This window comes from Quercus suber, unplaced genomic scaffold, assembly GCF_002906115.3.
Source record: "Quercus suber isolate HL8 unplaced genomic scaffold, Cork oak 2.0 scaffold_914, whole genome shotgun sequence".
In the NCBI taxonomy this organism is placed as follows: Eukaryota; Viridiplantae; Streptophyta; class Magnoliopsida; order Fagales; family Fagaceae; genus Quercus; species Quercus suber.
The window spans coordinates 127,701-141,331 of NW_027070338.1; the positions used below are offsets into that span (position 1 = coordinate 127,701).

The window sequence follows — 13,631 nt, forward strand, 5'->3', positions numbered from 1 at the left end:
AGATGAAGTGTCTGTACTCTGTACTTCCTAGCAGAGAACACTGATATAAGCCATTCTGCAACAGGGTTGCTGAATGTTGGAAGAATGAATTAGAATTTTGAGATTAGAAAGTGTAAGATCTAATGGAGGTAAACAGAAGCAGCTAGTGGATGCACTTGATTGTGCCTTGATGAACAGAATCTAATATGAAAATGGAAGAGAGCAGCACAATACCCCTCAAAGAACTCACAAAACAAACTCAAATATTTCATGAATTGAACTTTGGTAAAAGTTGATCAATGTGTATTTAGTATTTGTAGCCATTAACTCTCCCTTGTTCAACTAGGATAGAGTTGTAATTAAGACACTATAAATTATAAGTAAATAAGTTGAACCTTGGCCCGCATTGAGCAATAAGGAAACTACAGGAATGCCCTCACTGACAAAACTTAAAAGAGAAGTCAAATATAAATAGTTTAATACTAACAACCTAACTAAATATAATGGACACGTATTAGGTTTAGCCTGATGCTACAAGGCCCACAACTTTAGCCTTAGGTTTCATAAGGATAATGTTCTTTCTTTTAATTCTCTGTGTTTCTGCAACATTTTTCATTTTTTTCTGTGCCTATACATATCAACTCTGTCCAAACCAGATCATTTGCCAACTCTAAGGGTCCGTTTGGTTGTAGGAGTGAAAAAGTGAGAGGATGAAAAATTGTGAGAGGATAGAAAAGTGGGAGGATGGAAAATTTTTAGTTTTCCCTCTTATGTGTTTGGTTGGAGGGGTGGAAAAGTAAGAGAGTAGAAAACTCTTTTGTTTGGTTGGAGAGAAAAAGAGAATGATAGAAAATGTAATATATATAAATTGACTATTACACCCTTATTACATAATATGTAATAAATAAATTTATTTGTACTCATTAAATAAAACACCATCATTTTTACACTATTATTTTTACAAAACACTCATATTAATTTATCTATTATACATACTTTTTTTATTAAAATAATATTTCCCTTTTCTTTATTATTTCCCAACTACCCCCCACCTAACCCCTCCTCCCTTTTTCTGATTCATAAAAACACATCTCTATCTCCTCTTGTCTTTGTCTCCTTTTTATCTCTTATCTCTGTCTCCACCTCTCTTTCTTCTCCTTCTTTCTTTCATTTTTTTTTTTTTTGGTGAGGAGTTGCGGGTGGATGGCCAGATTTTGGACTAAAGTTTCTGGATGAACATGGGTTTGTCAAAAATAAAATGATAGATGATGATTTCGTTTTTTGGATGGGTTTTTGGATGAACACGGTAAAAATTTCCTTTTTTTTTTTTTTTTGAGAATATTTTTCTTTCCTCCTCTTTATTTACAATTTGAGTTTTATGCTTTTATTATAGATGATGGTTTTGGGTTGGGTTTGATTAAGGGCAGTGATTTTGAGTTGGATTTTCTAATTGTTTTTCCATTAATTTTGTGTTGATTTTGAGTTAATTTTTTGTGCTAGATTGCAGTGTTTGGTGGTGCTGCGGGGTTTGGTGGTTAATTCCTACTTCTTTCTTCTTATTCTGCCGCGCCCGCGCTGGGTTGTTGTAGACGTTGGGATGGCATTTTTGTAAAAGTACAAAGAGGCAATTTTCTCTCATGCCTTTTCCTTCCGATTTGGGGAGACGAAATTTGTGGACCCGAAAGAGAAAATTTTCTCCCAGGTTTTCCACTCTTCCTATTTTCCTCTCTTTCCCAATCAGTAGAAAATACTGTTTTCCACTCAGTTTTCCGCTCTATATTTTCCATCCCCCTAAAATCACCCCAACCAAACACAGTGTAAAGCCAATAAGGAGGGGAAAAAATAGAGAGAGAGAGAGGGAGAGAAGAGGTAACATATTAAGATTTCTATCAAGAAAGAATCAAACTCCCCCTCCCTTTAGTTCTTTTTTTTTTATTGGTAAATTAGATATGCACACCATTATCGAGTGCGGAGAAATGCCATTTGAGCAAGAGTCCCTAATCCCTCCCCATTATTAAATTCATAATTTTCATTAAATCAAATAGATGATTAATCCATTTTTCCCTTTTACCCCTCTCCATCCTTTCCTCCAAAAAAACATATTGTAAGTGAACCAAATGAACTTTCCATAAAACATATTATCCTAACAAGGAGAAATTTTCTTCTTAACACCCAATCAGGCAAGACAAGGTATTCTTTAATAAAAGTTACTAACCTTTGCACAAATGCAAGGTGTGACTGATGCCATATTACAGGCATCATCCTGCTATCTTCAAGGAATCTCATAAAATGAGCAACAGTAGCATCAAGTACACGATATGGCAAAGCATACTTCTTCTCCAAAAGAAGCTTTATAAAAAAGCTGCAATGGTTTACCAAGGAAACTTTGTCAAGCAGTTTCCAAAGCATTTGGCAAAGGAGGAGAGGTTGTAAAAGAAATAATAATAAAAAATCATTGCTATTATATGAGATTTCATTAAATCAACAATTGATTGATTCTATAAACCTTACCCAAAGTAAAGAATCAAAACAGTTAATCATGAATAAACATGAATACTAATCTCGAAGCATTATGAGAATCTCAACAATACCAACCAATTCTCTCTCCCTTTCAATGAGTAATATATACTAACATCAATAATTTTATGAAGAAATTTAAAATTTGGACATCAATGAGGATTATTCATGTATGCTAATCTCTATGATTCTAATTTGACAAATGTCAAATTAGAAAGTCAATGACTATGATTACTTACAAAGGCATTTATCTGATGGAGCCTTTAATTCAGCAACTTTGGCATATAAGGTAAATCTCATCTAAGTAATGGCACAGTCTATTCTTTTGTGCCATTTCTAAATGACACACCAAAAACAGAGGGTTTTATCTATTTGTCCACATATTGACCTAATATTACATTTTCCTTTTATGAGTAAAATGAAACTTCATTAGGAAAAAAGAAAGACCTAAATACAGGGTGTATACAACAGGCACACCTAGAAAATACATACAAAATTATCGGATCTATGAAATCTGTAAAAAAAAAAAAAAAAAAAATTTGGATGTAGTCAAACTAAAGCATCCACTCATTCAAAAATAAAGGTCTTATTTTCCTCTCCCTTCATAAAGTCCACATCATACAAAAAGGAGTAAAATTCCATGCTGAATCATTACTATGACATCCAAACAAAATTTTCCATCATAGAAACACATCAATGACCTTCACAAGCATCACCCTATAAAACCCAAATTACTATGACATCCAAACAAACCCGAATCCAACAAAGAATAAATCAATGACCTCCACAGGCATTACCCTGTAAGCCCCAAATAGAGAAAATGCATCAGACTGCAACATTACTTAAATTAATTAGTTCTAAACAGACTATCAATCCATATTAGGTTCAACCCCAAACCTTAAGTTCACATTTAGGTCTAACTTCTCACCTTAACGTTAAGGTTTGTGCCCTCCCGGAAAACTTAAATTTCTTAAATTATAACAAGCATTATATCAAATTTCACTTCAATGCTCAAGCAAAGTGCCATAGCCCCCCAAACAAGTGGAGCTTTTGAGCTTCCCACTTAGCTGAGCAACAAATCACTACTTGCATCCTATACTACAAAGCCCTTACACAAAAAGCATAGAAAAAGGAAGAAATACCAAAGCAAAGTTGACAATCTAGACATCCATCTGGGCCAGAAAAAAAATAAAATCAAAACCAATACATGATGCACACAGTGGCACAAGCCATTATACTAGATGATCTACACATCCCTATGAGAAGAAACCAAATAAGCCCAAAGCATTATGCATCCAACTTTCCCAGTTCCTCATAATCCTCAAGCCAAATCATAAACACTAAAGCACTTGAGTATCCAGAAGTCATTCAATAAAAATATATGCACACAAACACATGGCACAAGCTATTAATTTTCACACTTCCACAATCTTTTTAAGTGAGCAAATTACAACATTCACTACCTTGTTGTACCACAATAATTCATCTCTGCAAGTTTCAATAATGCAACACTGCAAATACAATTAGAAATTTCAATTATAAATACCCCACGCGTAATAGGTTAAAATATTCATCTAAATTAGTTTCAAGAACCAATCAGGCATGCAAACAATATACAACATTCACTAGAACACGTATTAAAGTGTATTAATATCTACAGATACAAACAAAAGGGATCAAAGGTAGGAAAAAACCACAAATTAACTTTAAATTGAAAAGCTCATGTTTCAAAGGACTATTCATAATAAAAAACAAAGATATAATAATTTTTTAACAAATACGAGTTAATTAAGTGTCCACAATTAACTGGCAAGGATCCTAAATAAGGCCCTCATGTCAACAAAGCAATACAAGTGCTTGCCATAGAGTTCCACTTATTGATTATATACATACATATATATATATATATATAAGAAATTTTATTGAGAAAAGACTACTTCTTGATCAAAGTACACAAAGGAGACAAAATAATTACAAAAAAAGAATTATGAGCTCCACTTATTGATATTTAAAAAAAAAAAATCATCAATAATAATAATAATAATAATAAGGCACATTTTCTTCTGAAATTTTGCACAGTATCTTAACATAATGGTTTTTTTAGTTTCCGAAAACAACACATTAATTTAAAACTTTTAAAAAAATATTCAACAAATGCCCAGTATATTTCTTATTTTGATAAGTCAAAAATGCAATGAATGTCATCTTTAGGGTACTTTTATTAAATAAAAATATGGTATCATGTGTCCACAATTCATTTTAAGAAGAGAATAAAAAGGTCATACCCAATGCACGAGGCTCCCACTTTTGCGGGTTCTGCAAACGAAAACAAAATCCAAAAAATATCACATATCTAAAATCCAAACAGGATATGGGCTGCCAACACAGGATGGCCAAGTTGCATTAAAAGCAAGAAACGAACAACAAAATCAAGAATCAAAGATAAATTTCCAAGACTGCAATAAAGTGCATAGATTCATTGAAAGCAAGAAAGCAACAATAAAAACACGGAAGGAATACAAGATATCAAAATCCCATAAAGCAAATCCCTCAAAAAAGTCCATTTAAAGCCAAAATCGAAACCCTAAACCAAAAATCAAAACAAACAATTTAAAAAACTTACTATTAGTCGGCCTTGTGAGAGTGTCTTGAGTGAGATTGAGAGTTGGAGAGAGAGAGGGAGAGACCCAAGGTAGTGCCGGTGATGGAGGACTGGGCTTTGTCGGCGTCAATGAGTAGGATCAGTGGTAGAGAGGGCGTGAACAGCTTAGGGTCTAACCACGGCTTAGGGTTTTCGAAGGGCTTTGATAGAGAGTGGCTTAGGGTGTTCGAAGAACTCGGGTAATTATTCCTTTTTCATTTATACTGGGTCGTGAAGCCGCATTTACAAAAATGCAACACAGACATGCTCAGACTTGTAGCTGTGTTGTGTAAATGCGGCTTTAGGACATATATAAAAAAAAATAAAAAAATAAAAATTCAAATGGGCTTGTAACCGCATTTTTAAAACGCGGCTTAAGCAGAACCCAGCAAAACGCAGCTAAACCCACAAGAAACACGTCTATAGAGCTGATTTTGGGTGTGGCTATACTTCTAGTGCTGTAGCTGCGTTTGTGTGAAACGTGGCTCAAACACACTCTATAGCTGTGTTTTTGTAAACACCGCTTAAAAAAACGCAGCTAAAAAATGCGTTTTTTGTAGTGGTTCATCAAGGTGGCCCATCTAAGGATTCCTAAGAAGAACCAAGAAAACCTAAATCGAGCTCTGTTCTATTCGTTGTATTCTTTATAGTTGTGCAAAATGCAATGCATATTGTTAGAGAATATTGTAGACAAGTGCTAGCATTTGCTTGTAGCTTTGAAAGTGTACATAGCGAAAAAGTAGATAAGCCTTTTATTAGACATTTGTCTCTTTATGAATGGTAAAATTTGTGGAAGACTATTTTGTAGTGAAAAATCACTCTCAATCTCACTGTTATTGTGTAAACCAAAACAGAAATGAAAAACAGAGACTGAAATAATGGATTGAAAAGCTCAAGATATTATTGCTATGAAAGAGTGATCTTCAATACATTACAAGTGAATAGATACTAATATATATAGATACATCAGAGAAGGGAAAGAGAGAGAGAAGCCCAGAGAGGAGCCCAACGGAATCTGGTACAACAGAATTGTAACTGTCTCCCACGAGTCATAACAAACCTCCACACGTGAGTGATCCTTCAATGACTAATACAATCCAAAACGGCACCATTGGCTTTAATGAGAAATGACACCGTTACACTTTTAGGTGTGTTTTATATTTAACCACTTTACTACACAACACCGTTTTGGGTTGAGAACTAGCCGTTGGAACCTTTCCTTCTCCTCCTTCAATATTTGATTTTGGGCTTGATTTTGAGCTTGCACTGTCATCCCCCCTCAAACAAATGGGGAACTTTCACATGAGTTTGGATGTGAGCCAATTGAATCTTGGAGAGGGAAGACCTTTTGTAAACAAATCAGCAAGCTAATCATGAGTAGAAATGAATTTAATGAGCAAGTCATGGCGGAGAACCTTTTCACGAAAAAAATGGTAATCAACCTCAATGTGTTTTGTGCGAGCATGAAAACAGGGTTGGAAGCAATGGCTAAGGCACTAACATTATCACACCAAAGAAGAGGAAGTTGAGGAAGAAAAATGCCAAAATCTTTGAGGAGCATACGGAGCCAATACAACTCAGCTGTAGTGGAGGCTAATGCACGATACTCAGCCTCTGTGGAAGAACGAGACACAGTGCATTGCTTCTTAGCAGACCAGGTGATAGGGGAATGACCAAAAAATACCACCATACCAGTGATAGAACGCCTATCCACAGGATCCCCAGCCCAATCCGCATCACTATAAGCAGATAAGGAGATGGGACCTGGAGTAAATGCAATCCCAAAGTGAAGAGAACCATGAAGATATCTCAGGATGCGTTTAGCAGTTTGAAGGTGATTTTGGGTAGGAGTGCTCATGTGTTGACAGACATGTTGCACAGCAAATGATAAGTCTGGTCTAGTGAAAGTGAGATATTGTAAAGCCCCAACAAGACTCCTATAGGATTTAGGGTCAGGCAAAAGAGGGCTGTCATTAGGAAGAAGATGGTGATTAGGAGAACATGGGGTTTTACAAGGCTTGCAATCTGTCATTCCAAATTTCTTGAGAAGATCAGAGGCATATTTGGACTGATGTACAATCAAACCAATGGAGGTATGATCAATCTGTAGACCAAGAAAATAGTGAAGCAATCCAAGATCTTTAAGGTCAAACTCCTTGCCCAAGAGGATGAGAATTTTAGAGACAAAGGAAGTGCTATTTCCAGTGATGATAATATCATCTACATAGAGCAGAAAATACACAATGAAAGATTGATGCCTCAGGATGAACAAATTACCATCAGCAGCTGAAGCACAGAAACCCACATGAAGCAGTTGAGAGGTAAATCTCTCAAACCAAGCTCTAGGAGCTTGTTTGAGACCATAAAGAGCTTTGTGAAGAAGGCATACATGCTGTGGAAAAGCAGGATCAACATACCCTTAAGGTTGAGCCATAAAGACCTCCTCCTTAAGAAGACCATGTAGAAAAGCATTTGAAACATCAATTGCCTCAATTTCCAACCATGTTGCACAGCCAATGCAAGGAGGAGTCTAACAGTGGCAGGTTTAACAACTGGGCTGAAGGTTTCATCATAATCCAACCCATACTATTGTAGATAGCCCCTAGCCACTAATCTGGCTTTATACCTGGCAACAGACTCATCACTATGTCTTTTGAGTTTATAAACCCATTTGCAAGTGACAACATTTTTATGAGGAGGAAGAGGAACCAAAGACCAGGTTTGTTGCTTCTGTAAAGATTGAAATTTAGCATCCATAGCAGAAACCCACTATTGATGCTTGGAAGCAATTGCAAAGGAAGGAGGTTCTGCCTCAGTATAATCACATTGTACCTGCATAACTTTAGGCTTATATATTCCATGCTTAGACCTTGTAACCATAGGATGAGTATTGGTGGTGGAAGGAACCAGATCAGTGGAAGCAGGATTGGAAGATGATAAAGAAGGTTGGACAGAATCTGAAATCACAGAAGGTAAAGATGCAGTAGACACTGAGGAAGGACTATCCATGGGAGTAGGAACAACAGGAATGGGACAAGTAGCATGAAGAAGTGAAGGAAGGAGAGAAGAGATCAAGTCAGATTTTGACGACATAGAAAAAGAATGAGAAGTATCAACAGGAGTAGGGGTTACGGAAGAGGTATGAATAGGAGGAGACAACCAACCAGATAAGGAAGTTGAGAAAGGAATATGAGAATTGGTAAGATTCGGATTAGTAGCAAAGGGAAAGAGAGTTTCATTGAACAAAACATGACAAGCAATGTAAATTCTGTTGGATGTAGGGTCAAGGCAAATATACCCTTTAAACATAGGAGGATAACCAAGAAAAATACATGGTGTAGACTAGGTTGGAGCTTGTTTTTGTTATAAGGTCTAAGGAAGGGATAGCAAGCACACCCAAAAGATTTAAGAGCATGGACAGATGGTGTTGTGGAGAATAACTTTTCCCAAGGATATTGAAAGTTTAACACAGATGAAGGAAGCCTATTGATTAGGTAAGTGGCAGCAGTGAAGGCATATGACCAGAAATTAAAAGGAAGGTGTGACTGATAAAGGAGAGCAAGACCTGTTTCAACAACATGTCTGTGCTTCCTTTCTGATAATCCATTCTGCTTAGGAGTATGAGGACAGGAAGTTTGATGAAGAATACCTTGAGCAAAACAATAGGATTGAAACTCAGCATTAGTATACTCAGAACCATTATCAGTTCTCAAAACTTTAAATTTGGAGTTATGTTGAGTCTCAACCAGATTCTTGAAGTGTTTAGACATAGACAAAACTTCACTTTTAGACTTGAGAAGAAACAGCCAAGTAAAACGGGTGTAATCATCAACAAAAAGTACATAGTAATTAAAACCAAGCAAGGAAGTAACGGGAGAGGGACCCCAAACATCACTATGCACAATTTCAAGAATTGAAGTGGAAGCAATTGAAGATTTATTCAAATGAAGTCTGTGCATTTTAGCACTTATACAAGATTCACAAGAGGAACAAACCTCATCAATCATGGACAAAGAAAGAGATGAAAATACATTCTTAAGAACAGAATACAAAACTCTAGAGTGAGGATGACCAAGCCTATGATGCCAGAGCAGAATCTGGTGTGGTTTGACAGACACAAAGGCAGAAGACTTGAAATGATTCACTGATGAGGATAAGTCAGAGATGGATGGAATAGGATAGACCCCATCTCTACTCAACCCTGCGTAGAGGATCTTCCCCGTGGGCAAATCCTGAATTAAGAACTTGTTGGCATCAAAGTAACAGAAAACATTATTTTGGAGACATAGTTTATGAACAGACAGAAGGTTAGAAGCAAGGTCAGGCACCCTTAGAATATTATCAAGCCTAAAATTATGAGTCAAGGTTTGAAGCTTACCATTTCCAATGTGCGTGACTGGCAGTTCCTGACCATTCCCAACAGTGACAGTTTCATTGCCTTGAATTGGCTGTTGATGAAGAGACAGCTGTGACAGATTAGGAGTTACATGATTTGAGCATCCTGTGTCAGTAAGCCAAGAGTTGGAGGCCTAAACTTGAGTTGCATTGGCCACCATTGAAGCAAGTTTAGCAGGGGCATGCCTTCCTTGATATGCAAAATCCATACGATGATAACAATCAAGGGCTGAATGTCCATTCTTTCCACATATCTGACAGATAGGCCTATTTGATTGACCTTGATTTTGAGAAGGTTTAGGTTGATTGAAAGATTGAAATTAAGATGGAAAACCTTGATTTCCAGATTGAAAACCTTGATTTCCAGGATGAAAACTCTGATATTGAGAACTAGAACCACCAAAATTAGAGTAATTTCCTCCACCAAATTGAGAATTCATTCCACCAGAATGAGGTCCATGTCCACGAGCACCTCTCCCTCTCTGGTTGTAATTTCTTCCTCCTCTTCCTCAAGGAAAACCCTGTGAATGAAAGTTTGCAGCCATAGCCATAGAAACTTGATCAATACCATTAGATCTTTTCTTAATAACTCTCTCTTCAGCATTAAGTAATGCATTCAATTCTTCCACTGACAACACATCACTCCTAGTTCTAATAGCAAAGCTAAAAGAATCATAGTCAGAAGGAAGGCCATCAAGAACAATGTGGAGAAGTTCCTCATCATCCACAAACACTGACACAACAGCTAATCTATCACGAGCTTGCTTAATCCTCTGAAAATAACCATCAATAGATTCATTCCCTTTCTTAATTGCATTCAATTCATTACGGAGACTCATAACATGAGACCTTGAAATTGATGCAAATCTCTTCTCTAACACTCTCAAAACTCCTCTAGCATATTTATGCCCAATTGTGAGAGCAAGAATTGCAGGAGAGAGAGTTGAATTCAAGAATGTGAACATTGCTTGTTCACGATTCTTCCAAGCTATGAACATTGGATTGATTTCAGTAGTAAAGTTGCCAGATGAATCTTTAAGAAATCTATCTGGAACAGTGATTGAGTCATCAAGAACATCAATCATAGAGTAGGTATCGAGGATTACCTCAATTTGATGTTTCCACGCCACATAATTTCCATAGTCCAACTTCACAGTCATCATAGATGACATGTTTGATAGCAGCAACAATGAAGAATTCACTTGCAGACCTGAAGAAGCCATAGCAGGCACAACACTTGAAGAAGACGATGAAGAAGATGAATTAGACTGAGCAGAAGCCATTGATATGGATCAATGATGCTCTGATACCATGAAAAATCACTCTCAATCTCACTGTTACTGTGTGAACCAAAACAGAAATGAAAAACATAGACTGAAATAATGGACTGAAAAGCTCAAGATATTATCGCTATGAAAGAGTGATCTTCAATACATTACAAGTGAATAGATACTCGTATATATAGATACATCAGAGAAGGGAAAGAGAGAGAGAAGCCCAGAGAGGAGCCCAACGGAATCAACGGAATCTGGTACAACAGAATTGTAACTGTCTCCCACGAGTCATAACAAACCTCCACACGTGCGTGATCCTTCAGTGACTAATACAATCCAAAACGGCACTGTTGTTTAATGAGAAACGACATCGTTACACTTTTAGGCATGTTTTATATTTAACCACTTTACTACACGACACCGTTTTGGGTTGAGAACTAGCCGTTGGAACCTTTGCTTCTCCTCCTTCAATATTTGATTCTGGGCTTGATTCTGAGCTTGCACTGTCAGAAATGACATGTATAGTCTTTTTAGAGCCCTTTTGATTGGAATAGTGGAAAAGTAGAAGGATAGAAAATGAGAAGAAAATAGAAAAAATTATAGTTTTCCCTTGTAATGTATTAATTTGGGGGTGAAAAAATGAAGAGATAGAAAATGTAATTTATATAAATTTACTTTCATGTTCTTATTGGATATAAAATAAAATTAAAAAATTAAAAAAAAAAGTAACAAATTAGAAGAAAAAAATGGATAAAGCAAAACAAATTAAACAAACATAACATAAATTAATCATTTAGACACTAAAAGATTGATATGTGCCAAAACGAAATTCTTTGACCAAACGTAAGTAATTCATATAATAAGCAAGGTTATCAGACTTGGACCGGACCAGATGGTTGGACCGAGTTTACTGGGAACCAGACTGAAATCCGATTTTTTAAGCATAGAGATCTGGTGGTATGAACCGTGCGGCCCAACCCCGATTCAAGCATGCTTTTAATTAAGAAAAAGTCAAAAAAGTGTGCTTACCAGGTTTAGAACCTAGGCATGGTCAAAGTTAGAACTAGAGTCTAACCATTCAGCTAAACTTGCAAGTTGATGCTTAATAAGAACAAAAAAAAATACTTGAAGTAAACTTAACACAATTTTTTTTTTTTTAAATATAAAAACAACTTAACATAATTCTATTCTACTTAATTAAATTATCCATCTCTTACAAGGAATAAAAAAAATTATAATTAAAATCCTTAAAAAATATTCAACTTTACGTCAAAAATTAATCATAAATTTTAATGTTTTCATGGTTATTATTTTATTTTATTAACTTTCTTATTTAATTATTAAATATATGCTTGAAAATCATTAAATTTTCCTCACATATATAGATATATTAGTCAATTTTGCTGATTTTATAAAATTAATATCTATATTTAGGTTTTAATTAATTATTAAAGTAATTATGATAATAAGCATTAAAGCATGATAATAAGCATCAAAGCACATACACCCTTCTTTTTTCAAAGGCAGCTAAGCTTGAACCTCGGTCCGACTTAAAAATCTTGAACCTCTCCCTTTATCAGTTCTTTGAACGGTTCGGGTTTATAAATCATGATAATAAGCATTAAAGCACATACATCCTTCTTTCTTCAAAGGCAACTAAGCTTGAAGGACAAGATGCCGATTTGCCTAAGGTGTGGATTGCAACAATATTAGAGTTGGAAATACAATTCAATCGGTACGTGTTCGAAAAGATCTGCTAATTCTAGACACTTCATTATGTAGTCATCCTTTAAACTAAAATTAATAACAAAGATATTGGAGAAGGTCAGCCCATTATTCTTTTCTATATAAAAAAGGGTGGCCCAACTAAAGTAGAGAGGCCTATTAAGCCTTTGCCCCTCAAACAGAAGCCCATGAGCTAGGCCATTTGTCCAAGATGTAAGCCCACATAAATATTTAAAAGAAAAAAAAAAAAAAAAAAAAAAAAACACAAACTGAAATGGCGTGACTGGAAAAAAGAAAAGGGTAAAATACAAAACGGTGAGTTTTGCTCACCAATTTACTAAACCAAATATTTGCTTCTATTGGGTTGGTTTTAAACGTGCATTTGGTAGTTAAAGTTATTAATTCCACGTTATTAAATATTTCTATAATATTTTTACAACAATTTTCGATATCAAATTATTAATGATTCTAATTTGAACCCATAATTTTGGGAGGGGGGAGGGGGGGGGGAAAGGCGGCACCTGCCCATGTCTCCTCCTAAAATTTTCTAGCATATGTAGTCTAAAGTAATTACTTACTGACATGGAGGAAAAAAAATGACTTCTACTTGATTGAAAGTGACTTTGACACATAGGAAAAAGAAAGGAAAGAAAGTTCTCAAATGCCAAACCATGTAAGCTTTTCACCAATTTCGCTATTCTTACAAGTAGCTTTTGTCTTGCCCTATGTGTTGCACCTATTTTACTATTTTTTATTTTTATTTTATATCATTATTTACACCATTTTTACTATTTATGATACTTTTTACAGCATTTTATCCTTGAATGATGCTAGAGATGCTACAAATTTTACTACTTACGTCTTACAAATTGGCATGTCACCAATCACAAAAAATAATTTCAAACATTTATTCATTATATTTTTTAAGTAACACTAATCACATTTTTATTCCATCAGTTTGCAAACTTTTTAGTAACTATGAATTGGTTATTTTTGTTTATTTATTTTAATAATACGAAATATATTCATATTTGCTTACAATTATTTATTTATTTTGTTATTATTGTTGATTAATATTTTTTAGATTAATTTCACTTTTA

At 35.2% G+C, this 13,631-nt stretch overlaps 2 long non-coding RNA genes across 2 annotated transcripts; one reads left to right on the plus strand and one right to left on the minus strand.

The window, feature by feature from the left end:
- The first annotated feature begins 982 nt into the window (after positions 1-982).
- LOC136065281 (uncharacterized) lies at positions 983-2,021 on the plus strand. The gene is made up of 2 exons (XR_010626909.1): positions 983-1,285; positions 1,480-2,021. It is a non-coding gene; the product is annotated as an uncharacterized LOC136065281 (long non-coding RNA).
- A 171-nt stretch (positions 2,022-2,192) lies between these two features.
- LOC136065280 (uncharacterized) lies at positions 2,193-4,038 on the minus strand. Its single transcript, XR_010626908.1, has 2 exons — positions 3,960-4,038; positions 2,193-2,341 (listed from the first exon to the last, which is right to left on the minus strand). It is a non-coding gene; the product is annotated as an uncharacterized LOC136065280 (long non-coding RNA).
- Between the last annotated feature and the right edge of the window lie 9,593 nt (positions 4,039-13,631).